Source organism: Simochromis diagramma, unplaced genomic scaffold (assembly GCF_900408965.1).
Source record: "Simochromis diagramma unplaced genomic scaffold, fSimDia1.1 OVJJ01000296.1, whole genome shotgun sequence".
Taxonomy (NCBI): Eukaryota; Metazoa; Chordata; class Actinopteri; order Cichliformes; family Cichlidae; genus Simochromis; species Simochromis diagramma.
Window position 1 is genome coordinate 37,486 of NW_024387004.1, and position 26,964 is coordinate 64,449.

Here is a 26,964-nt window from a genome sequence, read left to right on the forward strand (position 1 = left end):
CCCGTAACACTCGGCCGCTGACTGACAGTTATGTTTAAAATGGCCTCGACAGGACTCGCAATCAAATCACGATTGTTTGAAAGGACAAAGCTGCTCAGCTCCAAGGCTGGAAACCGTCTTCTGACAGTAACAACACGGCGGTGAAGGTTCCTCCTGTTGTAACAATAACAACTTTGTTGCTAATTTCTCTCATCTATAGAGAACATATTTGTCCAAAGAAGAAAATGTGTCCGTTCTTTGGTTCTGATAAATGTTTCTGTGTCTTTTAAGAGCAGAAGTCGTACTTTGTAGCATTAATACTCAAGCAGCTCGGCTCTTTAGAGCACTGACTGGTGCTGAGAAAACACTTTTAAGCTGTGCTGCTAATTTGGTGAGAGCAAATTAAATGAAAACAAAACACCATTCTCACCATTTTCCACTAAAGCAGAGTACAGAAGCTTTTACTTCAACCGGTATATCACTGCCAACACACACACACACACACACACACACACACACACACGCACACACACACGCACACACACACACTGCTGTGTTTCAGTCAGCTGTACTTACTTTAATGACCTGTAGGTGGGGCTGTGTCATTGAGTTCTGTCAGAACAGCATCTAAGCTCGGCTGCAGTGAAAAGAAAGAAAAGAGGGAAACAAAGCTTCGTTGTGTCGTTCAGACTTCTCGGCACAATCAGGTTTATGAGTCCTTCAATGTGTTTTCTGAGTATACAAATGGATTTAAATCAGATCCTGTGGCAGCCACTGAAATGTCAGTTTTATTGTAATACCAGTGTCACACAGTGAGCACTGTTCTGCTCATTTCAAACTACTTTCTTTTCTATGGACTCTGCCAGAGTAGTTTTGCATGATTCACAGATCAAAATAATAATCTTAAAATAAGCTATTTTAGCTCGTCCCCCTCCAGCTCCTCACTAAAAGCAGATGGGTGTGGCTTCTGTGCTGGGCGGGGTTATCTCCTCACCAGGGATGGACTGGGACAAAAAATTGGCCCGGGCATTTTGACTAGAGACCGGCCCACCAGGTGTTAAAGCCATAAAGCCTTTGAATGAAAACAAACACTGTTGTGACAGTGATGTACAGTCTTGTTGGGATATGTATGATTTCTATACATTTTACATCAGATAAAATCTTTGGTTGTAAGATTCAGATAATTATTTATTAAATGAGAATAAGAAAGAAAAGTATTTCTTTGTGCCCCCCTCTCCCTGTTAATGCCCTACCTGCCCCCCTGGCAACACTTTGCTAGACCCGCCCCTGCACAGTTACCAGCTGTCAGCGACTTAGAAAAGGATCCTGGGGTTATTTGTCTCTCAGAAACAGTTCATAACTTCCCTTCAACTCATTCATGTCACCTAAAGGTAAACCTGTTTCTCCATCACCTGTTCAGCTCTGATGATTCAGTAAGGACATCTCCTGGTTTCATCTTCATGTTTCCCTCTCACCACATATCCAAACCGACATCATGACCAGCAGCTTTACAGCTGTGGCTCCAGCAAACATCAGCTGATACTAGAAATTAATATTAAATAAATTCTAACAACAGCTGATCAAGCTTAAACGTTGTTTAGCGCGACATCCGCTGGTTTCCTCAGTTCACCTGACACTCGGACCGGCGGCCGCCTCGGGTCTCTCCTTCTTCCTGCCTTCCTTTCCCTCATCCACCTGCTGGCCTCTGTGGAAGCTCCGCCATAGCCACCACCAAACAACTGAGTTATTTTTACACATCGACCAGCATCTGGCCAATCCACCACCTTTCATTGTTTATGTGGTGTAATCTGTTTGAGTATAACCTGTTTTATTGTGAAAGGGGGTTCTGAAACAGGAAGTAAACAATAAAGGTCAGAGTTTGAGTGCTCTAAAAGGTGTCGCTTGAATCCTCCACTCATCGGGGAGTGACAGCAAGCGGCTTTGGGAGCGATAAAGAGTTTTTCTGAAGCAGATGATATCCTCCGGGCAGCTTTATCGGACATACAAAGGCAGCAGTACCAAGCAGTAAGAGACACTTTGGATACGTACTTTGTTCCCAGGAAAAACATTATCTATGAGAGAGCCCACTTTAATCAAAGAACACAGCAAGCTAATGAGACTGTTGACTCGTTTGTCACCGCACTTTATGCTTTAGCTGAAAACTGCAGTTATGGTGCACTGTATGATGAGTTAGTAAGAGATCGCCTTGTCGTGGGTCTGAGGGACATCAGCTTAGCGGAGAGACTTCAAATGGACAAAGATTTGACGTTGGAGAAAGCGGTTAATCAGGCCCGGCAGTCTGAAGTCATCAAAAAACAACAGACAGACATCAGAGGGGAAAATAAGATGGAAATAGATGCTGTGACAGCGAAGCACAGGGAACAAAAGCATTCAACATTCAAACCCCGAAGAGAACGTAAATGCACAACAAAGGACAAAACACCAAATGGGAGATCATGCTACAGGTGTGGGAAAACCCCTGCGCATGGTAAAGGACAATGCCCAGCAAAAGATGCAACATGTCACTCATGTGGTAAAAGAGGACACTTCAGTAAAGTGTGTAAATCTGTTAAATCTGTGCATGTGACAGAATCAGAGAAAAGTGATGATACACCCGTGTTCCTTGGTTCTGTAGACGCAGGTTCAGATCCTTGGTATGCAGACCTTACTATCAGAAACCACAAAGTTAGATTTAAGATAGACACAGGAGCTGACGTCTCTGTTATCCCAGCCCAGATGTATTACTGCATAAACCAAAATGAGACAGAGTTATGTAAACCAGATAGACCATTGTTTGGTCCAGGTGGTACTCCACTTGATGTGTTGCGTATGAGCAGAGAAACTATTTGCAAAGGTGAACAGGGAATACATGAAAATGTGTACATTATCAAAGATTTGCACATAGCACTGTTAAGCAGGCCAGCAAGTGTCAAGCTGAACCTTGTGTGTAGAGCTGACAGTATTGACATGAATGTGTTGAATGAGAACTACCCAAAGCTGTGTCAGGGATTAGGTTTAATGCAACAACCTTATACGATTAAGTTGAAACCCAATGCTGTGCCTTCTTCCCTGGCCGCACCAAGACGGGTCCCCATCCCTTTGTTAGGAAAGGTGAAACAGGAACTGGAAAGAATGGAGTCCATGGGAGTAATCAGCAGAGTTGAAGAACCAACAGAATGGTGTGCAGGAATGGTCCCGGTGCCAACAAAAAACGACTCTGTGCGTATTTGTGTTGACCTCACCCACCTCAATGAAGCAGTGTGCAGAGAAAAGTACATCCTGCCTTCGGTTGAACAGACACTTGGATCCCTGGCGGGAGCAAAAGTCTTCAGTAAGTTAGATGCAAACAGAGGCTTCTGGCAGGTTCCATTGTCACCAGAGTCAGCACACTACACAACATTCATTACACCCTTTGGGCGCTTCCACTTTAACAGACATCCCTTTGGAATAGCGTCAGCCCGAGGACATTTTCAGCGTAGAATGTCAGTAATCCTTAATGGGCTGCCAGGTGTGGTTTGTCACATGGATGCCATCCTCATTTGGGGACAGGATCAGCAGGAGCACAACGCCAGGCTGCACACAGTGCTCAATAAACTGCAAGAGGCCGGTGTCACACTAAACCTGGAGAAATGTGACCTGAGCAAACAGGAAGTGAAGTTCCTCGGACACGTTTTGTCTGCGGAGGGAGTACAGCCAGACCCAGACAAAATTAGAGCGATCACAGCAATGAAAGAGCCGTCAAACGCCAGTGAAGTGCGCAGCTTTCTCGGGATGGTTAACCAATTAGGCAAATTCATCCCAGGACTGGCTGAAAAAGACAAGCCCCTGAGAGACCTGCTCTCGAAGAAAAATCAGTGGGTTTGGAGCTGCGCACAGCAAAAAGCATTCAATCAGCTGAAAGGCGATCTGACGTCAACTCCCATTCTTGCACTATATGACCCAAACAAAGAGTTAAAATTGTCTGCAGATGCTTCCTCCTATGGACTGGGAGCAGTTCTATTTCAAAAAGAGGGAGAGCAATGGAGACCTGTTGCATATGCGTCTCGTTCTTTAACGGAAACAGAACAGAGGTATGCACAGGTGGAGAAGGAGGCGCTTGGACTAACATGGGGTTGTGAAAGGTTCAAAGATTTTCTCATCGGGAGACACTTCTCCTTAGAGACTGACCACAAGCCACTCGTCAGCCTGCTAGGACAGCAAGCTCTAACCGAGCTTCCACCCAGAATCCAACGGTTCCGCCTAAGGCTCATGAGGTACAGTTACACCATCTCACACACTCCAGGCAAAGCACTCCTCACAGCAGATGCACTGTCACGTGCACCCGTTAACCAAGACCCCGATTCCAAGGCTACAGCTGAACTACTGGATGACATAAATATATATGTGGATGAAATAGTCAAATGCATGCCTGCTACCTCGACATACATCACACAGTTAAAGGAACAGCTTAAAACCGACAGCATGTGCTCAGATGTCATGGCTTTTTGTCAGAGCAGCTGGCCAGAATACAGCCATCTCACAGGCCCAATTAAAGCATATTGGCCACACAGAGACACCTTAACGGTACACGACAATCTGCTACTGAAAGGCACCAGACTAGTGATCCCTACTGTTATGCGCCATTCTGTCCTCATTGGCCTACATGAGGGACATCAGGGAATGTCTAGATGCAGAGAGAGAGCCAGGGAGACAGTATGGTGGCCTGGTCTGAGTGGGCAAATAAATGAACTTGTGAAAAACTGCACCATATGCATCAAAGAGCGTAACAACCCAGTGCAACCTTTAATGCCAAGCCAACTCCCTGAGAGACCATGGCAAAAAGTTGGAGCAGACCTTTTTACGTTTAACAACAGCAACTATGTGCTTCTGGTGGACTACTACTCTAAATTTGTGGAAATAGCCAAACTTACTCCCACAAGATCGGAAGATGTTATAGTGCATCTAAAATCTTTTCCAGACATGGGATTCCAGAGTTTCTCTACAGTGACAATGGACCTCAGTTTTCAAGCCAACAGTTCAAACACTTCGCAGCAGCTTTTGGGTTCAGACATGTAACAAGCAGTCCAAGATTTGCACAAAGCAATGGTGAGGCTGAGCGTCATGTCCAAACTGTGAGAAGTCTACTAAAGAAAGCAAAAGACCCATATCTTGCACTTCTAGCATACAGAGCAACCCCATTGGCTAATGGATATAGCCCTGCGCAACTACTAATGGGACGAAGACTGCGCACGTCAGTTCCCCAGCTTCCTTCTTTGCTCAATCCCAGCCTGCCCAACAAGGCTACAGTGTTGACAAAAGCGAGAGAGAGAGTGATGAAGGACAGTGTTGTGTACAACAGGAGACATCGTGTGACAGAACTTCCTCCACTCTCACCGGGACAACCAGTGTGGATTACAGACACTAGGCATGAAGGGACTGTCATCTCCTCTCACTCCACACCCCGCTCATACATTGTAGAGACCCCTTCAGGAGCCATCAGGAGAAATAGGCATCACCTCCAGCCATTGCCAGATGCCACACCAAAGTACAAACCCCAAGTACGCCAGTCAGTCCTACAGAGAACGCTCTGCCTGCTTCAAACCTATCGGCGGCTACAACTCTGACTCCTAAGACAGAAGACCCAGGTCCTGTCAGAACTAGGGCTGGCAGGGTTGTCAAAAAACCACAAAGACTGGACTTGTGAAAACAAACAAAACAAAACAAAAAAGACATGGGTTTAAAAGTAAAGGAAAAAGGTTGAAGAGAAAGAAAAGTTTCTATGAAAGGTTCTAAGAAAAAAAAGAGTACAGTTTTCATATATGCAGTAAATGCTCTTGTTTGATGTTTTCAGCGAAAGGAGAATGTGGTGTAATCTGTTTGAGTATAACCTGTTTTATTGTGAAAGGGGGATCTGAAACAGGGAGTAAACAATAAAGGTTGGAGTTTGAGCGCTCTACAAGGTGTCGCTTGAATTCTTGCCTAAAACCACGACAGTTTATACCGTTACAAAAAAATAAAATAGATAAAAATCATCGGCCCATGAAAATGAAAAATCACCATCCAGCTATGCTCCTCATTATGACATCATGCAGACCCAAGAGAAGAAAAAAACAGTGATAATGATAGTGTAGAGCAGCCTCAGCATACACTGAGCTCATTATTAGAACCACTGGTACAGAAGATATATGACAGAAAGTGAGGAAAGCATTTCTTCTGTTTTTGTTTGATTCCACTGTGAAGATTTGCTGGTTTTAATATAAAATTGATTTTTGTTTTGGTCAAACTGGAAAAGCTGTTTAGTATAAAATTATCTTTAATCTTGTGATTCTGACTCCTCCCTTCTTCTTTCTCTTCTTCACGTCTCGTGTTCACCGTCTGTTGCTTTGGATGGACGACCCCAGGTATTCAAACTCAGCCCACCTTACCTGCCTCTGCCCCCTGCAGCTTCACCAAATGCTGTTTTTGACTATTTCAAGATTTTAAATGGAATAATTAATCGATGTATATGTTTATACAGATTAATAGAAAATGGATTTATGCTATGAGGACAGAAAGACAAACGTATAATCATAATGTATAGCTATCAAACAAATAATGGCTCCTTATGTGCATCAGGTATTTATCAGTGTAGGGATCTCAATAATTTAATTTCTTTGAATAAATTAAACAGATTTATACATGATACTGATCTTCAGTTGTGCAAAGTTTGTGTGATTAAATGTTCAGACCCAAGAAATACTAAACCTTGTGTAACCCAGCTGGAGAAACGGGTTAAAGTAAGATAAGCTTTATAAGGTATTTGTTTAGTTATACACTTGTTCTTTTATTTGTTTATTTTATTGTCACAAGAAGTGATAATGTGAGAAAATGTGTTTTCATTCCACCAGTCATCCCGACTGGCAACAGTGAACAGACAAAAAGAGTGCACTCTAGACTATAAAAACACTAAGTGTGAAACTTCACTGGACCTTTTTGCTGACTGACAGATCCTTGCAGATCATCCCTCATTGAATCTGTGCTTTAACTTACTGACCCGCTATAAACTCTGAGGAACAACTGAACTATGAGGTTGCAGCCTAACAAATACTTTCAAAGGGACAATTTCAGTGATTAAGGACAATGCATTTTATTTGTATTTTTATTTTACGGGCCCTACTTGTTGTTTTGTTGTGAAACTGTTGAAACTAAAGTCACAGTTAACTGAAATTTTTGTGTGTTATGATTATTCGCACTCATGTCCAGCTCCTCCCCGAACCTAGAGTGAGGTGTACTTATCCAGGAGTGGGTTACACTTGGATTCGGAACAATACTGCTGGCGCCCTTTAAGTCTGGATCCAGATTTGATGGAACAAGAAGAAAACTAATATTTTTCCTGAGAAAGAATTTCCTTTCAAAGAAGAGAACATTTGACTGATATCACAAAATGGAAACAAATGGATGCACTTTGTGGAGAGCACTAGACACTGCGAGGCTCTTTCATACATTTCTTTGACTTGCTTCATTCAGTGGAGACAAAGTTTAAAGTTTTATTTCACCTGAAGAAGAAAAATCCTGAAGGTAACAAAGTTCAAGAATTCAAACTCATCCTTCAAGGTCTGCAGGAGAGACGAAAATGTGCCTCAAACTTCCACAAATATCTGAGCTCATCTTCGTATTTGCAGCAACATAAATTATTTGCCGAAGGTTAATTTGCCGCCTGCGGTCATGTGACAGAACCGCTCACGTGCGATTGTAATGTTTGGGAGGATAAAGGTTGCCATGGTAACAGCAGCACTCAGAGAAGATAGACGAATGAATTTGTGATTCAGTGACAGCTGCTCACACAAGGAGAAGAAAAAAATAAAGCCAAATGAGAACTTTATGAAAAATTCTTTTTTAAACACTTTTCAGTTTTTTCTTTCACAAAGCTCCATGATTAGAAATCATCACTGAGGGCTTCGGCTGTGATGGGCTCAAGTCAGTGATGAGGAATCATATTCTTCTCCTCTGATATCTGCGGAATATCATGCATGTTGTTCTGTAACTGCACTGCAGCCTCACACTATTTAACTCAGTGGATTAATAACCAGGTAATGCAGCTGCACAGCTGCACTGAGGTAAACTTAAACGTTGTTTTCCTTCTTTCGTTGCGACTCCATGATGATCCGGCCGATCGCATCGGTTTGTGCATGTCTCTGGTTTGGTGATGGTGACAGCACATCATGTGAAGTTACTGTAAGCACTTGGAGAATTTATCCGTCACGTTGGGGAGGTTCAAACCTGTGGCTAGTTGGCATCTTGGAGCAACTCCTGAACTGATTTAGCCGATCATACTTCATTCTGTTCTCAGTGTGTCCTGCGTGTGCTTTTCACTTGGCTTTTCAGAGAGCTAATCAGCATCATTACATAATCTCATCAGGATCAATATGCATGAAAAACAAGATGTAAATAATGGAGGAGGAAGACATTTCTAACACTTTGCCCGAGTTTCTCTGCGAAATGAAGCAGCTGTTTTTAATATTCTGCTTCAGACGGAGTTCAGAAAAATATTAAAACATGCCTAGCTAATGCTAATGATGTCATTCAATTAGTTTATTTATATTAGCAGCAGTCCACAACAGTCCACAACTCCTGGAGCTTTTTCTAGCAACATGAAGACGCTAAAGTGTGAGAGACAAAAACCAGAATAGATGGAAACCATACATCTACACGGGGTATGAAAGAGTGCATCATGGGAAGTCCGCCTGCAGAGTGAACCTGTAGCAGGATATCTAAGCAACGGCCCGAGGTCACCTGACCCAGGCTGAGCTGTGGAGGAGGCCAGAGACTCAGACCTGTAGCCTTCTTTGTGAGCTGCAACAGTTTCATTCCCACGGCGGCTCTCGCTGTGGAGCCGTGACCTTCAGTCACAGGCCCGACTGCCAAACACTGTATATCATTTTCAGGAATTATTCAGCCATATATTTAAAAGCAATAATTTATTCTGGGTCATTACCCCTGTGCAACATTGAGACATGTTCTGAAGGACCTATAAAAGCTTCCTGGGAATTCATGACACTACTTTGCCCCATTTATTATACCAGAGTAAATCATACAGCAGTAATGGTGATCTAAAATCCACTTTGCATTAATAATATGTGTGGAAAGCAGAGAGGGTCGTGATGATGAGCGCGGGGTCAGTGAGGTGCACGTGGCCCCAATTACCCCGTCCTCTCTGTCTGCCTCTGCATGTGCAGGTGAACGAGCTCGGAGCCTCGGACGGGCTGCAGACGGATGACGTCGCGCTCCGTGGATGCAGCAGCGTGAGAGCTGATGTTCAGAGTCATCCTCTGTAATCGTGACTGTTTGATTTCTGTAGTACTTTCAGTTACTTAGCAATGAATCACATTTAGGAAAAATCCATGTATCATAAATGATACTACATGTCTCACAAACAAGAACGCACATAGAAAACCTGAAACCGTGTTTGAAATTAAAGGACACGCAATCGTTACAACTAAGGAATCTGACGCTATTATAAACAAAGTTCCTGCACATGTCTGAGGAGCGACGCTGTGGCAAAGTTTAGCTGCTACAAGCGTGTTCGCCTCAGGAACAGCTGGGAGGCCTTGATCAGCAGCTCTGGTATAATTAGACTGTCATGAACTGAGGTGAATACGAGAGCTGGACCCAAAAGCAGACTCAGTTCACTTACTGAAAACCATGTGCAAGACTTTATTTACAGAAATAATGGGAGCAAAACGAGGTAAACAGGAGCCGGAGCAAACGGGGACAGCTTATAAGGTGGGCTGTCCTGAGAGGCTGCGGTCGGGACCACGGGAGAAGCAGTAACTGGCAGGTAAGAGTAAGGTGACTCTGGCTTACACGCAGGCCAGACTGAAGAGTTTCGGGGAGGGTTTTCATGGGACAGTCCAGGAGAGGAGCAGTGCGAGGGGAGGAATGGTTCCCTGAGGTGCCAAGAGTGTCGGGGCTGGAAGGAGGACAGGCAGGTGAAGCGACTGCATGATGATTTCCTTCATGGGAGCTGATGACGGAGGTGGAACAAGCGCTGGAGGGAGAGAACAGGAGGTGGTGAGTTCAGGGGGATATGATGCGAAGACTGTACACAAGGAAACAGAGGGAAGAGCAGAGCTAGACGAGGCCTACTTACTACAGGGCCTAGTGACTGAACGCACCGGCGATGAGTAGTAGGCAGCGCTGGCTTAGGTAGTTTTGCTATAATTGACGGCTGATGGAGCTCAGCAGGTGGCTCCGCCCAGAGGAGTAGCCAGGGAACCATCCTGATGACGAACACGAAACCCCCCAGCTGCTCCCACGGACAAAGACCTGTTCATGTAAAACTGTGTGTGTAACTGAGTATATTGTACAATGAATTCTAACCTTGGGGTGGTGCAGTGCTAACCCTTGGTCAGGCTTCTTCTTTGTGTCTGGAAGGAGAAGACAAACTCCACACTGAAGTCAGAGTTCCTGGGTTCAAACACTTGAATGGTTAAATGGCTGTAGGTTAGATTGTGTGGTCTGTGTTGGACCTGTTCAGGACGTACCCCACTCATAATGTGAATTCTAAAATCCACCGAAAGCCAGACACACAGCGACAGGCTAGTTTTAGACTTCCACACTCAGAGGTGCCCCTGAAAACTGAGTTACAGTAATCTAGGCAGCTGAAGACTAGTATTTGTACAGAACTAGAAATACTAAGTTACTGGCTGATAACATAAAGCGTTTAGAGCCAGAATCAAAGTTTGTGTCGTTGGTTTATTAAAGAACTGATAGAGGCTACGGACTGACCAATAGGAACTGTGAGAGAGCAGGAAGTAGAGTGTGGGCTTCCCTGCTCCTCTGTAGGGTGCTGATTGGGAACAGCCAGATGGGAATGATGCCCGCTGAAGTCGCAGTGAACAGCTGACAGAGAGTCAGTCAAAAGCTCGAGGTGAAGCTTTACTCCTGATCTCCTCTGTAAAAATAAAACAGTCTTTAGGGAAACATACGGATGGTTGGTTACTGGAAAGCTTCTGGTTTCTGGCTTGCAGTCAGAGTTCTGCTGACCAACTATGTTTGAGCAGCTCACGTTGCAACCAGGTGAAGTCCATGTTGAATAAAATGTTTGCAATCTTTGCTTCTCCTGGAACGACGTCAGCAGATAATCTGTGGGAATGACCTCAGACATGGTCTGATCCCAGCAGTCACAGGATCACCGATGTAAGGGACTGGCACAAAAGTGGCTCCAGAGATTTAAGCACATATGATGACACTGTGCACTGAACTGTTACTGTGTTCATCCGATCCCTGGTCAATGTGCTCGATGACGCATCCACGAGAGAGGATTGATCTGCAGGAATGTTACAGCTTACCAGATTTTAATGCTAACTTTTAATCGTTGCTATTAACCTGCTGAGTTTTACGAGCCGCCCTGCAGAGCCGACCGTCGCTGACATGCAGCTGGGAAAATTGGACTGTAATCAGACCGACGATCTGGCCAACAGAAACAAAAGAGTGTTAAATCTCATGTGGCTTCCAGTCCCAATACAAGACTTTTGAAATGAAAGTGTAAAAGGGTCAGAGTGAGGATGAAGGCCCACAGAGAGGAGTAAATAACATGGTGAAGAATGCTGGAGGACAGATTCTGCTGTGAAAATATCAAGTGTGTTTGATCATCAGGCCTTCCACGAGGCCTCCCAGACGAGAGGCAAACAAATCCTGTGACTGACAGGTCCTCAGGATTTCACTAAAACCAGTCCTGGACAAACATCAGCTAACATCAGATATCATATTCCAAACTGGTTTTTGAGACTATCGCCTGGAATGTGGTATTAAAGGATTGCTTTGCACTTTTAATTATTTCTAAGAAGAAGATATTTGATCGGTTTGCTGTCTTTGTTGTTAGCAGAATTACTCAAACTGATATGGGAATAAAACATTTTGAGTGAACGTCCAACTTTTTAAAACCTGGATCCAGGAATTTTTGGAGGAACTTATACACAATTGAATAATAAATATAAAAAAGAAACATTGGAAAATATTTTATCAGTGTGGATGTGTGCATACCTCTGAGCTTTATACCAAAGGCTCTGTGACAGTTTGCGTTGACGGTGCAGACAACTGCAGCTCCAGAATGCAACCATGGCTGCGGCTAACGTCGCTAACACCGATGCTGTCACCCAGCTGTTGGCCCAGACCAGCCCGACGATCATCCTGGGTACCAAGAACCTAGCAGAGGCTCTGTCTGGCCATGAGCAGATTGTGTATGCAAAAGGTGTCCCGCTCATGCTCCGTCACAACTACACTGCACATCTGCATAGAGATCAGCAGAGCCTGCCACCTTCAGCACCTTCAGCCGTACTCCGACTCCACATAAACGGTCTAAAAGCGATAAAAGGAAACGGCAGGATTGTGAGTGCAGCTTCTCAGAGCAGGGACACAATTAATGAAACGTATTATAAAAAGAACCCCTGAAACTAAATGCAAATTCAAGCTGTAAGGCAGATATGAGAGCCAAACAGAAGCTAGCTGGTCATGATCATGAACTTAAAGTGGACCTATTCTTCCTTTCCTTATTTCCTCATCCAGCAGTGGATGCTCATAATGAGCACGACAAAGGATTTTAATAATGAGGCTGTGGCTGCAAAAATCCTATAGACGTCTGTTTAAAAATAGCTTTTTGAAAAGACCTCTGTAAACACTGTAAACACAGAGTTTAAGGGCTCTGTGCAGGATTATCTGTGGAATAAAACTAAACGGGATGCTCATTGGCTAATGCGCTGTCTGTCAGAATGCCTTAGCCAATGAGAATGTGACTTCAAACAAAGTAGATGTCCTTATATGGTCACAGCTGTGAGGGCCCCTCCCACCTGCTCTTTAAACTCTGTTTGGAGGTTGCAGAATAATCAGGAGAACCTTGGCTTAAATGGAGAGGAGATAAAGTGCAGAGGATGAGCTGAGGAACTGCACCGAGGCTCGGTTTAAGATAAATCAGGATTACTTTGAGCTGTGAATCATACAAACCTACGCTAGTAAAGTTTAAGTATAAAAATATGGAGCTGGAAATGAGCACATCTCATTTTAAAAGCAGTCAGTGGACCCAGTTTGATCGGCCAGGAACACCAGTCAAGTAAGAACAGGAAGCACGATGGCCGGCTTCCTGTTAGGGTCTTACTGACAAACAGTGTCCAAGATGCAAAATCATCCACATCTGTTTTTAAAGGAGTGAAGGCAGAGATGTGCTTATAGATCACTGCACTCATTCAAAATAGACGACAACAGCTTCCAATATAGATTTGCCATATCTGACCATCACCAGAGGTGGACACTGAGTGTTCGTCTTGCTCCTAAGTGATGATTTATTCTCAGTAAAAATGGAATAAACAAGCTCGTCTCTGTTCCTCTCTGAGTGTTGCAGCCTTGTCGGCAGGCGAGCACAGTCAGCTCTGCCTTTAACACAGCAACACAAATCCACTGGGCAAATGTACAAGCACAAGGTTTGCAGTGAGTTTGCAGTTTGTGCTGACCTGTTGTGTGCAGGGGAAGATTCATTTTAGAAAAACAGCACACGCAACCTCACTCCGACCTTGACTTTGTTGTGACAGGAGTATTTCAAAAGGAAAATAATATCTGAATAAATCACATGCAGCTTTCAGTCTTCCCGAGTGGAGACAAAGCAGGAGGCAAAAACAGGCCAAATTTGTTGCTTTAAGTAGATAAAAACATCCAAATAAGTCAGCGCTCAAAGTTTGCTTCACTTACTTTTTTGCAGACACAGATTTACACTTTTAAAAAGGCACAAAAAGGTCCTGAAAGATTAAAAACAAAAGAGCTGATTTTGTGTGATGCGCAGGCTTTTTGCAGGAGGTTACACCTAAAATGTGTTTACTAGTCATGTCGAGTCGGCAGCCTGTCTGCGCGCTATTTTTCATCTCCACTGTAATGCAAATAAAGTGAAAGAGCTTCCCTCAGCAGAGAGGCTGAAAGGTTACATCCTCAGCGAGCGTTTTGCTCGCGTCTTCAAAGCATACGTACGTACACACCGCACAACACCGAGATGCAAAGAAACACGTGCGTGCACAAGTGTGTGCACGTGCTCATTCACAGACTCGCGTGCACACCCCTGTGCACGCACGTACACACACATGCACACACGACATGTGCTCTGTAAAGCAAAGATGCTTCTGACTGTGTTAAACAAGACCTTAAATCATCTTTGCCAAACGGAGGGATCAGAGAAGAGAGAGCGAGGGGAGGAAGCGATTTCCCTCGCAGGCAAAATGCCATAATAAGTGTATTGTTTTTCAAACTGAAAACCTTGAATCCAAGTCTCATCTCCCTGGAGATGCAAGAGGCTTACTCTTCTTAGCTATTTGCAATTTCAAATAGATTTCTGTAAGTGCGTGTGTGCGCCGATGCATCTGGGTAGAATATGTGAGAGTCGAATTCTCCGAGAAAGAAATGGAAGATTGAAGCAAGGGAGCATTGAGGAGAAGGATGGGAGGGGAAAAGACGCAATTATATTCTCTGCTTCATTTTAATGAAGTGCAAAAGTAATTCCCTTATGAAAGCTGCAGTAATTGCCCAAACAGTCTTATTATGTGACAATCATACTTAGAACAAACTGCAGTATGAAATTGTGAGGGATTGCAAATCAAGGCCAATGATTTTTCGCAAGAAGATAATTCAAATATATTTTGTTTTTATTTTTGGAACAGAACGGGCTCTTTTGCGCCGCTCTCGTCTCCGTGCGTCGAGCTGTCCTTTCGCCTCGCTCTGAGTGTAACAGGCAATTATACGGCAGGAGATTTGGCTCATGTTCCCCAAACAGCCGAGAACGGGCCGCGCTCCACATAATGTAATCTCCTTGTCCCAACTCTAATCTGGACATTAGGATGAAAATGTGCTACTCGGGTAGTTTTACGTAACGGTTTCATCTTTGAAAGTTCCAAGAAGGCCGCTCCGTGTAATCGCACTCTTTGGATATATTTCATCTTAATGCTCCAGTCACAGGATTTCAATGGATGTGACAAATCCTAATTCTGAGAAGTCTGATATTTAAACTGTTGCTGGAATAATAATCCCACATTCGGCGCTGACAAAAGCTTATGCATTGCCAGGTTCCTCCCAGCCCGCTTCAGCTACTTCTAATTCAGTTCATTTCTCAGAGTGACTCCCAGCAGCCCCCCGAGAAGACAAACCTGTTGAGTTCCTGCTGTAGAATATACTTGTAGGTTGAGAGAGCAATTAGTGACGGTGATTAAACGTGATAGAAAGATTATTCAAGTCCCCTCGTGCCCCTCGCTTAAAATTCGACATCTCGTGGCGGCGGTGCCGAGGTTAGGAGAAATGATTTCCTTCCTTTCACTGATGGATTTCTCTGCGCGCTATTTCAGCACGCTGATGGAGGACGGTGGTGCTTAAAAGGAAGCACTTGCTCTTTGACTGATGCCAAAACCATTTATGGTGGATGTTTGCGACGGCTGGAAGATTTTCTGCAATCAGGCTTCATTGTAATTGCTCCGAGGAACGAGAAAAACACCTGGCAAAAGAGCAGAATGGATTCAGATGTGCGCGTTTCTGATGTAACTCGAGTGTTTGGGTGAATCCAGCTAAAATGCGAGTCGCAGAAAAGCTGCGGCCCCGAGCGTGAGTCTGAGGCTGACTAACAGAGAAATCGACACCTCGTTTAGCCCGAACGTGCTCGACCTCTCACGGCCCTTACACAGACTGTAAATAAAAGATGGATGGAGCCACCGTGGCACTTTCCATTGGTTTCTGCCTTTTTAAAGCCACAGGTGAAAACAGAGAGTAGACAGCTAAACTACACAGAACCAACAAACAGACACACAATATTAGAATGATTTACTCACAAGTTGTTACAGCTCGCCGTGCTGCTTAGCACCGTTGCTTCACACAACAAGGCCCACAATGTGGCCGAGGTCTTTCTCTGTGGGCTTCTCCCCAGGTACCCACAGTCCACAGACATGCAGTGAGTGGGCTTAGGTTAACTGGTGATTCTAAATCAGCCATATACATGAATGCGAGTGAGGGCGGTGACCCGTCCGGGGTACGTACCCCGTCTCTGGCCCAGCTGGGACAAACTCCATCGCTCCTGTTTTGAAAGCAAGTGGACGTTAAAGGAAGTGCAGCTTTTTGGCGCTTCCAAACCAGGACGCCACGTTCGAGCCATCGAGGTTGCCGCTCAGTAAAGTGTTCCCTCGTCTCTGCTGTTCTCTAAAACCATCATCATCATCAGATGATGATGCAGATTTCTTAGACCAGTTAAAGTAACTCAAGATTCACTCCAGAGCTGAGGCAGCGCTGCTGCTTTTCTAATATCTAAATAAATGTTCAGAAATAAATTTATCATGAGGCCTCAGTGCATCTGCGGTTAGTTCACTGTCTGTAGTGATAGTGGGGTTCACAGGTTCTTAATGAGCACTGCACAGTGGAAGGAGGTATTACGTTACTCCTCAAATCACATAACTGATTTGAACAGCATCAGCGGACATTTACATCCAGCGCCTCTAATCCAGCCTGACTCCAATAACTGCAGCGGCCTAATCAGTTTAAACAGCTAGATTGGAAACCATTAACAGTAAAGAGCAGACAGCTCAAAGCCACGTGGCAGCAAATATTACTGCCATGACTGCGAAGCAGACGGTTAACAAATCAGCTAAAAGCCAACAGGAGAAATCCGGCGTGTTTAAAGATGCTGAGGATAAGAGTACAGCTCGCCGGATGTAAGCGATCCGGTGATAACATGCAGAGTGAAAAAGATTCCCCAGTACTCCATATGAAGGAGTCCTACTGTTTTAGGCCGTATGTAGCTGGTGGTGTTTAACTTAATCGGGGATTTAAAGGCTAGCAGTGCATTGAAGTCAGTAGAAGTAATTTGAGGCCTGCATGAGGTCTTTGAGCAAAGTCTGAGCACTTAGCTGACTCGATTCAGGAATTATCCACATGGGACAAAATAGAAACGTGTGTTTGTTTTATAGATGAAAATAAATCATAATTAGCATTCTGGCAGTACTGAGATCACTTTGCTGACTTTGGAAACACCACGTGTTTACTGAATGTGTCTTTTAAACCTGAAGTGGACATTATTCTTAAACATAATGAAACGTAAGGCTGTCGGATCAACACCAGATTCTCCACATTCACCACCAGGAAGAAAAGGCTGTCCTGGTAGTTCTTGCAGGTAGAGTCACAGCTTTGGTTCCTCAGCCAAGACACACACTAAATGTCTCATACTGAGCGTGATCACGAGACAAAGAACACATAAGACTAAGCCGGTCTAAACTTTCCCCATCAGATGCTGAGGAATCCAGTATGTGGTGTTTTTATTGTTGTTGGATGTTTAACGCCCAAGTTTAAGAAACGGGACAACTGGATTCATGTTTCAGGGTCTGACACTTTTATTTTACCAACATCGCCGCTGTGACAGTCCCAGAATCACTCAGCAGCACTTAACCAGGGTTTCTCTTTAATGGCTGCAACTACTACAGCTCACAGGTCTCAGATCAGCTGCAGCTGATTCACAAATCCCAGATCTGTGACGACAACAAACAAACACGTCTGATGTGCTGCAGGAAGCAGCGCCGGGACTTTTTATACCACGTGGACCAAATGTCCTAAAGATCGACTCCAACTCTGCAGCATCTGTAATTATTATTCATCTTTATCTTCCCTTTGATTTGACCATAACTCAGATTTAAATGCATCATTTTATGTTGTTTTTTTCTTTGCTGTGTAAGTTGTATTTAAGTGACTCTGAATGCTGTGTCAATGATCTTGCCTTTTGCCACAGCTTTAAACAAAGAGAAGTATTTTATCAAAATAACACTGATATGATAGGAAACACAGCCAAAGCTACAGATACTGTAGTGCAGGGGAAACCAGAGTCAAATAAAATTTAAAAAATAAAAGAGAAACGGCTCTTTTCAACAGACAGGAGCACAAAAATAAATCATTCCTGAGGGAAAATGTAGTTTGTCACATGTAAGGACATGTTTCATGAAGTGAAAATACATACAAGATTATAAGATTTATATATATCTTTTCCATATGGGAACACAGAGGATGGAAGAGAAGAAAGCTGCAGAGTTTCCTGTTTTGAACCTGATAATTGGACATGAACTAACAGACTCTTTGCTGTCACTCTGTGACGTGTGGCTGACCTGAACTGTGGGCCCGGAGCTTCTTTTCCAGAACTCTGTGAAGCACGTGATATAAATAATAAATAATAAATCATATTCCTGCAGAAGTGGACGCTGCTGCAATCGTCATCTGACATCAAAATAGAGAAGCAGAAGAAAAGTGTTCACATGTGTTATTAGCAACATGGATTTAACACATGGGAACAACACCAGCTTGCATAGACGGTCAGCTGGTCTCGGTTGGCGAGGGCTTCCCATGATGCACTGGGTGTTTCTTCTCCTCACTATGTGTTTACACCTCTCTGCATTTAATTATTAGTTATTGTTAATCTCTGTTTGTCTGGCGTGTTTTTGTCCTGTCACCTCCACCCGGTCGTTGTAGAAGGCTGCCCCTCCCTCAGCCTGGTTGCTTCCTGTTAAAAGGGAGTTTTTGCTTCCCACTGTCACCAAGAACTTGCTCATATGATTATTGGGGTTTTCTCTGTGTTATTCTAATATCTTTATCTTACAATATAACGCACCTTGATGTGACTTTTGTTGTGATTTGGTGCTTTATAGATAAAACTGAATTGGATTTCTCAGACCATGATGGAGGAAAGTTCATAGAATAGAACAGAATAGAAAGACCTTTATTGTCATGGTACATATACCACGAAACTATGGGTGCTCTGCTCCAGCTGTGCAGGAATAAAATCAAAATATTAGCAAACAGGAGAAATATATACAGAACAAGAGGAAGGCACACAATGGAGAACAAAGTGCTTGGAGTTATGAGCGCTATTCAAACACTGAACTGAAACTGTAAAGGTGATGATCACTAATCCAACAGGGTTAGCGCCGTTAGCTTCACTTGTGACAAAGATACAACCTCAAACTTAAGGCCACCATAAAGCTGGGAATTTGACTCCGTATGAGAGGCCAGTAGACTGTCAGTACTGAAAGCTAACACCTCCTGCTGATTTAACACAAAATACAAATACTGACTGATCATCAAGTTGCCGATCAGCTGAGGCCAAGATTACACCAATCACAGCGCACACCTGTCCTCTTTCTTCTCTTCGGTCCTTGTCTGTTGTCTGCAGGTAGGTGCTGCAGGAAGGATGCTTCACACCACTATAGACATTTCTGAGATGCTTACAGTCATACCAAGGACCCTGCTGGTAAGAGTGAGAGTCACACTTGATGCATGGATTATAAGCAGTCGGATGAAGTCATACATCCTAATCTAATCCAGCCATGAGCCCTATGAACGGGCTCAGATTATCCTGTGAGTCTGGGCATGGATGCAGGAACTGACACTCAAACAACAACTACCAGAATTTTAGTCTCTTAAATTTCACATTTTGAAGTCACATCTTTACAAAAGCACAGCAATAAATATGTGTTGTTTTTATTAAAAGAAAAGTAGTTGTATCACAGGTTCGCCCTTCTCCCCTACGCTGCCATGTGATCAGTCTCTCCAACACTCACCCGTCTACTGCAGCAACCCTGACCGGTCACTTTTATCACGATTACCAGCTGAGTGGATAATTGATGACTACTTTCATTTTCCAGTGAGGTTCAGACCTGTGATGCACTAACTGTGCACAGAGAAACAGTCTGTGAGAGAAGCTTCTTCCCTGTGGGTCCAAACCTGCACCATCACAAAGCATCACACACACTGGGACACTTTACCCTGTTGTACCGAGCAGCTGGTTTTACTAAGACCATGTGAAATTCTTTTCTGCTTTGTTCTTTTTGAAAAACAAAAGACCAGCAATTGATAGTTTTATTCAAATTGATACTGCTTGAAAAAAAGAAAAGAATTTCCAAAGCGGACATTTCCAGGACAGACTGGGAATACTCCATCTCTCAGATGGTTCAGGAAAGCCTCACTCAACCCAGCAAGGGTTTAGGACAGGGTACTCTGGATGTCTCTGCTTAGACTGTTGAGTCCGAGACCCTGAAACCTGAGCAGCAGAAGATGGATGGATGAATGACATAGATCAACCAAAAACCCAACCCCCGGGCCTCAGACCGGTACCGGTCCGTGAGTCGTTTGGTACCGGGCCGCGAGAGTTGAGGCTCAGGTGTGAAATGTGTGGTTTTCAGGGTTTTTATCGGTTTTCAGCGTTATTTTGTTATCATTTTTATCGTTAACTCGGTCTTTCTGGGTCTTTTCACGTGTGTTATGAATAAATCTTCTTTTTTTCGGTACCGGTACTAGTTTTATTTTGTTGTATTTATCTGCGACACCTTAAAGGCCGGTCCGTGAAAATATTGTCGGGCATAAACCGGTCCGTGGTGCAAAAAGGTTGGAGACCGCTGACATAGATGGATGATAAATGGATGAATGACATAGATGGATGGATGTATGGATGGATGAATGGTTGGATGAATGACATAGATGGATGGATGGATGGATGAATGGTTGGATGGATGAATGGTTGGATGAATGACATAGATGGATGGATGGATGGATGAATGGTTGGATGAATGACATAGATGGATGGATGGATGGATGAATGGTTGGATGAATGACATAGATGGATGGATGGATGGTTGGATGGATGAATGGTTGGATGAATGACATAGATGGATGGACACATCAGAACACGTCTCTGTTCTCCTGATGGACCGGTGCTCACTGGTCCTGCCGAGCTGATCAGTGCTGAGTGTATGAAGCATCTGTGGAAACCATCAGCTGTTCTTTTATTGAATAAAGTCTGAGCTCAGTCGAGTAAAAGTCTGAGAATTTTAGGCAAATATTAATCAGACGCCAGTCAAATTTAAACTCCTGGAGGTGTGTGATCTCTTCACTTTCAGGAAATTCAGTCTTTTCTCCACATCAGTCAAAGTCTTAAAAGAGCAATATATAAATATGATGCCATATATAGACTTCCACAGGCTAATGCCAGGTTACATTATTACCAGAGTATTTTTGGCATGAAATATGAACATAAGGAACAGAATCACAAGTGTCAAAGCTGCTCAATTAGCTGCGCTGGGGAATCCAGAAAGTGCTTTAACACTAAAGGCAGCATCTACAGATTCACTCCAATTATTCTGTGATTGTCTCAGCCTGCCTCTTCTTATATAAGTCTCATTTCCAGCTTGCTTGTATTCCACAGGAGAGAGCGTTGGCCTGGAAGCAACCTCTCCGTCTGTCTGAGTCAGCAAAGGCTTCAGTTCTGTGTGTAAAAGCAACTTTACCTGGGTTTGATCTTCCCCGCAACCCACACGCCGAAGTCGTTAAGTGGAAATACTAGTTAACATTCATGTGCTCGGTTTGAGCGCGCCGGTTTCTTCAGGGCTGAGTGGCAGCCTCGCAGGATGCTGTAAATGGAAAGGAGGAGAGGAAAAGTCATGAGAGAGAACAAAAAGAACTGAAAGAAAATGGATAGAGGAGACGGAGGCTGACAGAGGAAAGAGAGCAGCGAATGAAAGATAAAAAAATAAGCGGAAATTTGACACTACATGTGTGAATAAGAGAGAGGCGGAGCATGGGGAGAGGCAAATAAGGCCTTGAAGCAAGGGTACAGCTGAAAGTGAGCCAGTTTTGAAAGAAACAGACAAAGTGAATGATCAGTGAAAAAATAGCAATCGTTTTTTTGTAGGAGGAAAGGAGGAAGAAGAGGGAAGAAGAGGGAAAGGAGCATGATGATAATGTGAGAGAGGGAAGAAAAACAAAAAACCAGATGGATGAAGAGAGATGTGGGGAGGTAAGAGATGAAAAACGTGGGGAGAACAGAAGATGTACATATTACATGAGGCTGCGATGACATGATGAAATAACAAAAAGTGCACCAGAGAGACAAGGACACGAAGAGAGGGTGCTGCAAAGCGAAGAGGACACGAGTCAGAGGAATCCTTTATCTGGATGAAGGGAACAAACAATGAGAATCGGAGGAAACGTGGCAGACGAGGAGCAGGATAAAAAGAGAGGATGAGAGGAGACGAAGAACGGTCGAGGGCGCCGAAACCGTACCGAGGCCAAGACGAAACGCATACGAGGACTTAAAGAGAACACCGAACTGGAAAAGAGCAAAGGTGACACCAAGAAATGAGAGGTCAGCAGACGGGTGTGTGGTCAGGTCCAGCAGAAGGTCTTAATCAGCAGATTCACCGGGGATTAGCCTGAGCCCAAAAGCCCTCCTGTGACCAAAGAGCTTCTGTTAAAGTCTTAAACCTCTGACAGATAAGAGGAGGCAGAGAGAGAGTGCTGCTGTTTATTACTGGCTTCCACTTCATTTTTCAAAAACATTCACATTTTATTGTGCCAGTGTTAGCTGAGAAGTAACATCTGTGGGTCTATCACTGTTATTTTAGGTGGAGGTGAGCAGATCGATCCAAGTATCACTTTGATCAGTGCTTTGTTATCATCCTCCAGGTTCAGTTTGTAGTCCACCAACGTGAGTTACAATGTGTTCAAAGTTTGCAGATGGATGACGAGTTGTCTCATAAATCACGACACCTTCAAAGTATCTGTATCGGCAGCACTGACCCTGTATTTATTGGGCATCGGATCAATACCAACACTTGCAGTATCCACAGCACTCATTTCAGGGTCTTAAAACACACGAAGAAGACTGCTGTTATGAACCGATGCTATGTGAATGAAACCTGAGGGTGAAGGTAAGATTGATCGCTCTCGTGGTCTTTGTTGGGTTTTCTTTTGTTCTTCCTCCCCCCGTGTTCAGTTTGCCTCACTCGATTGGTCCGTGTGTGCTCGAGTTATTTACAATGTGCATAACAGATCCCGTCTGAAAAGCGTAGAGCTCCGCGGCGCCGGAGAGGAAGATGGACGCGAGAGATTACGGTTTGATTTCTGTCATTCTGTCAACCCTCCATTATCAGCGTTTCTCCAACTGGACATCAATTATTCAGCAGGGTATCAGGTGGCCTACTTACCCCTGACTGACACACACACACACACACACACACACACACACACACACACACACACACACACACACACACACACACACACACTTTAGGTCAAAAGGAGGCAGACACATGTCATCAGCTGTGTGCACTTAAACACAAGGAGAGAAACATTAGCATTCACACACATACAAGTTCAAAAAGCAAACGCGAGCACATGAAGTGCAGCTCTGCACAAACAGCAACATAAAACACATTCACAGATGAAAGTGAATGTAAATAAAGTGCAGCACACACACATTCACACACACACACACACACACACACACACACACACACACACACACACACACACACACACAGGCACACACTGCTGCCTTCGTGTCTGAGGAAACCTCGGAGGATCTGACACGGTGTTGGTGAGGAGGAGAAATGAACTGTATTCAGCAGCTACTGATGAAAGTTTATTTTACAAGAAGCTTTATTTTTCTAAGAGCTGCAGCTGGTTTTCATGCTGCTCAGTCTGATTCTGCCTCTCGTTTCCACTGATCATGCTTTAAAGCTTCTTCTACAGGTGCGCTCTCCGTCACCCCATTTAGTCTATTTTAATACTATTTTCTAGATGTTTTCTCCAGAAAAACATTCACTCAAAATTCAGCCCTGGGCTCAGCGGGTAACACGCTTTGGGGGCGAGGACACTTTTCTGGTGTGAGGCCTGCAAATGTTGTGCTATTAGAGCTGTGTTTTCGTCTTTCACACAATGCCACGGAAAAGAAAAGGTCAGGGAGGAAAATGGCATCTCTACGATCATTCTTACACTCAGAGTCACTCCGGGGTTCATTCTGCTGCGCGTGAATGCAGAGAAACTATTTTAAAGTCTGCTCCTTTTACCTTTTTCATGTTAAGTTTCATATCTTTGAAGCTCGCCTAAACCCTGCAGGGACGGGGCTTCCAGCACAACGTGGACACGTTTAACCAGATCAGCTGAGTCTGCAACAACCCAGGCAGACATCTTTAAACTAAATAATGATTATACTCATAATAATAATATAATGTTATTATCTATAGCCGTCACATAAAATAAAAAGTCCTCACATTATTGATTAATATCCCGCAGACACCATGTGACCCAACACACAGGTGTGGTCTGTCATCTTCATTTCCTTGTTGGCTGGCTGTATATTTATGTGCTGTTGTGATACCACCATGGATTTGTCTACATTCGTACCACTTTCTCTTGTTTTTGCCCCGCAGCCATGCAAGGCTTACGTAGTATCGTCATCACTCCTTTAGCTGTGTGACGGCTGGTGTGGATGCCCGAGTTTGTGAAAGTGACACCACAGGTGTATCTGCTAAAGATCTGGATGAGTTTATATCACATTGACCTCAACCTTGACCTCTTGTGAATGTGCTAACTTGAGTACAAAGCGATGTAGGATGTTGAAATTGATACCAGAGGTGTATCTACAGCAAGGCACCATTATTTTGCTAAAATATGTATTAACAGACCTCTCTGCATTGAATCATATCTGTTATTAATCTCTGTCTCTCTTCCACAACATGTCTTTATCCTGTCTTCCTTCTCTCTCCCCAACCAATCACAGCAGATGGCCCCGCCCCTCCCTGAGCCTGGTTCTGCTGGAGGTTTCTTCCTGTTAAAAGGGAGTTTTTCCTTCCCAATGTCGTCAAAGTGCTTGCTCATAGGGGGTCATATGATTGTTGGGTTTTCTCTGTATCTATTATTGTAGGGTCTACCTTACAATATAAAGCGCCTCGGGGTGTTGTTGTGATTTGGTGCTGTATAAATAAAACATTGAACTGAACAACACAGGTGGAGAAGAGAGTACAGGTGGAGCTGGTGGAGACGGAAGAACAGAAGGAAGGAAGTGTGAAAGGGAAGGTTTATAAGATGGTTGTGAGATCTGCTGTGATGGTTTTGAGATGGTGTCACTGATGCAACGACAGGAGGCGGAGCTTAAGATGTTCAGGTGTTCACTGGGAGTGATTGGAAGTGAGTCCATCAGAGGGACAGCTCAGAGAGGCTGAGATGGTTTGGACATGTGCAGAGGAGGAACAAAGGATGATGATAACAGAGCTGGAGGAGAAGAAAGCTGCTATGAAAGCAGCTTTGCATGATTCACAGTTCAAAATAATCCTTCTTTGTCTCACTGGGCCTCCAAACAAGCTGTTCGAACCCATTAACATTTAAAACTTTTCTTCTGAATAACTACAGGAGTTTTAAACAGAGGGTGGAGCTTCTGTGCTTCACATGGCCATATTAGGGATATCCCCTCTCTGTGACATCATATAGATCCAAGAGAAGAAAAAAACTGTGATAATTGGAGTGTTTTGTAAGATTTTGGCTCACAGGGATTACTATACGCTGACCTCAGTATATGAAACTGGGCCACATTACATCCACCACTGAAACAGGATATGCATGAGACGCTTTCTTAATCATAAAAAACGGGGCGCACTCTGCAGTTCTGCTCCAATGTGGGTTTAAATCATCAGCATCAGAATAAATAAAAAATGTAAGTCAGACATCTTCCTGAAGTGTTGCCAAAGACCCTCGACAGGTGCGCTAATGTGCTGATGTTCTTTCACACATCATTTGGATCTTGTTCCTCTGGCTATTTCAATTACCACACCTGCTCATCTGGCGAGGGCGCCGGTGAACACGGGAGTCGGCGTGCGAGCGTGTTTGTGACAGCGCCCCGGGCGCGTAGGATAAGCCCGGTGTCAAACCAGCAGAGCCAGATGAAGAGATTCCTGTGAAGTGCATATGAATTACTGTGATAAGAGGTTAAAAGGTGCTCTGAGTGTGCACTCTCACTCTGAAGCTCCATTCATGTTGCATTTACTTCTCCATCACCTGCACTGCTATCTTTCAGATTTGTTTTACTATTGTTATCATTGATTGTTTTTTTTATACAAGTCAACAACCGACTTTATTAGGATGCTGAGTTGAGTCCCTGGTGATACTAAAATGAGGAGGAAAGTAATGCTTGTTAAGATTAGTTCCCTCCCTGTGCTGTCACATACACCAGCAGTAACATGTTTCGACACACCTTCTCATTTAATGCTTTTTCTTTATTTTCATGTCTGTTTAAATTGTAGATTCTCACTGAAGGCATCAAAACTATGAATGAACACATATGGAATCATGCGGTGAACAAAAAAATCAAACCATGTTTTATAGACACCCTTTGCTTTGATTCCTGCTTTGCACACTCTTGCCATTCTCTCCATGAGCTTCATGAGGTCGTCACCTGAAATGGTTTTCCAACAGTCTTGAAGGAATTCCCAGAGATGCTGAGCACCTGCTGGTCCTCTAACTTTGTCTTTATCTTGTCTTCCTTCTTCCTGTCTTCCACCCCAACCAATCACAGCAGATGGCCCCGCCCCTCCCTGAGCCTGGTTCTGCCGGAGGTTTCTTCCTGTTAAAAGGGAGTTTTTCCTTCCCACTGTCGCCAAAGTGCTTGTTCACAGGGATGATTGTTGGGTTTTTCTCTGTATCTATTATTGTACGATCTACTGCACAATATGAAGCGCCTTGAGGCGACTGTTGTTGTGATTTGGCGCTGTATAAATAAAACATTGAATTGAATATTGAGCTTTTCATTTTCAGGGCAGATATAAATAAATATAAATGAGGTCATAATTGGCCGTTTCAGCCTTTTGTAATCTGTAATGAAATACTTTTTAAAGTAACCCTCCTACACTTCTGGAGACAAACTGAGAGATGTAACAGATGTCACCATTTATGAATTTGGTTATGTGTGTGTGTGTGTGGGGGGGTCACCAATGCTTCTCCTGTATTGGAGCAGAAAGGCATCTCATCTGAGGGACAAGGTGTTTCTTGACAGGTGATAATGGAAGTGAATGTATGGCTGATAAGTTCCTTCTCTCTCTTCCATCAGTGCACCTCCCGTCTCCTCTCCACCCGTCTGTCTGCTCACATCACTGTGTTTTTTCCTGTGACTCTTCAAGGTCACTGACAATCCCACGTATGCACAAGAGA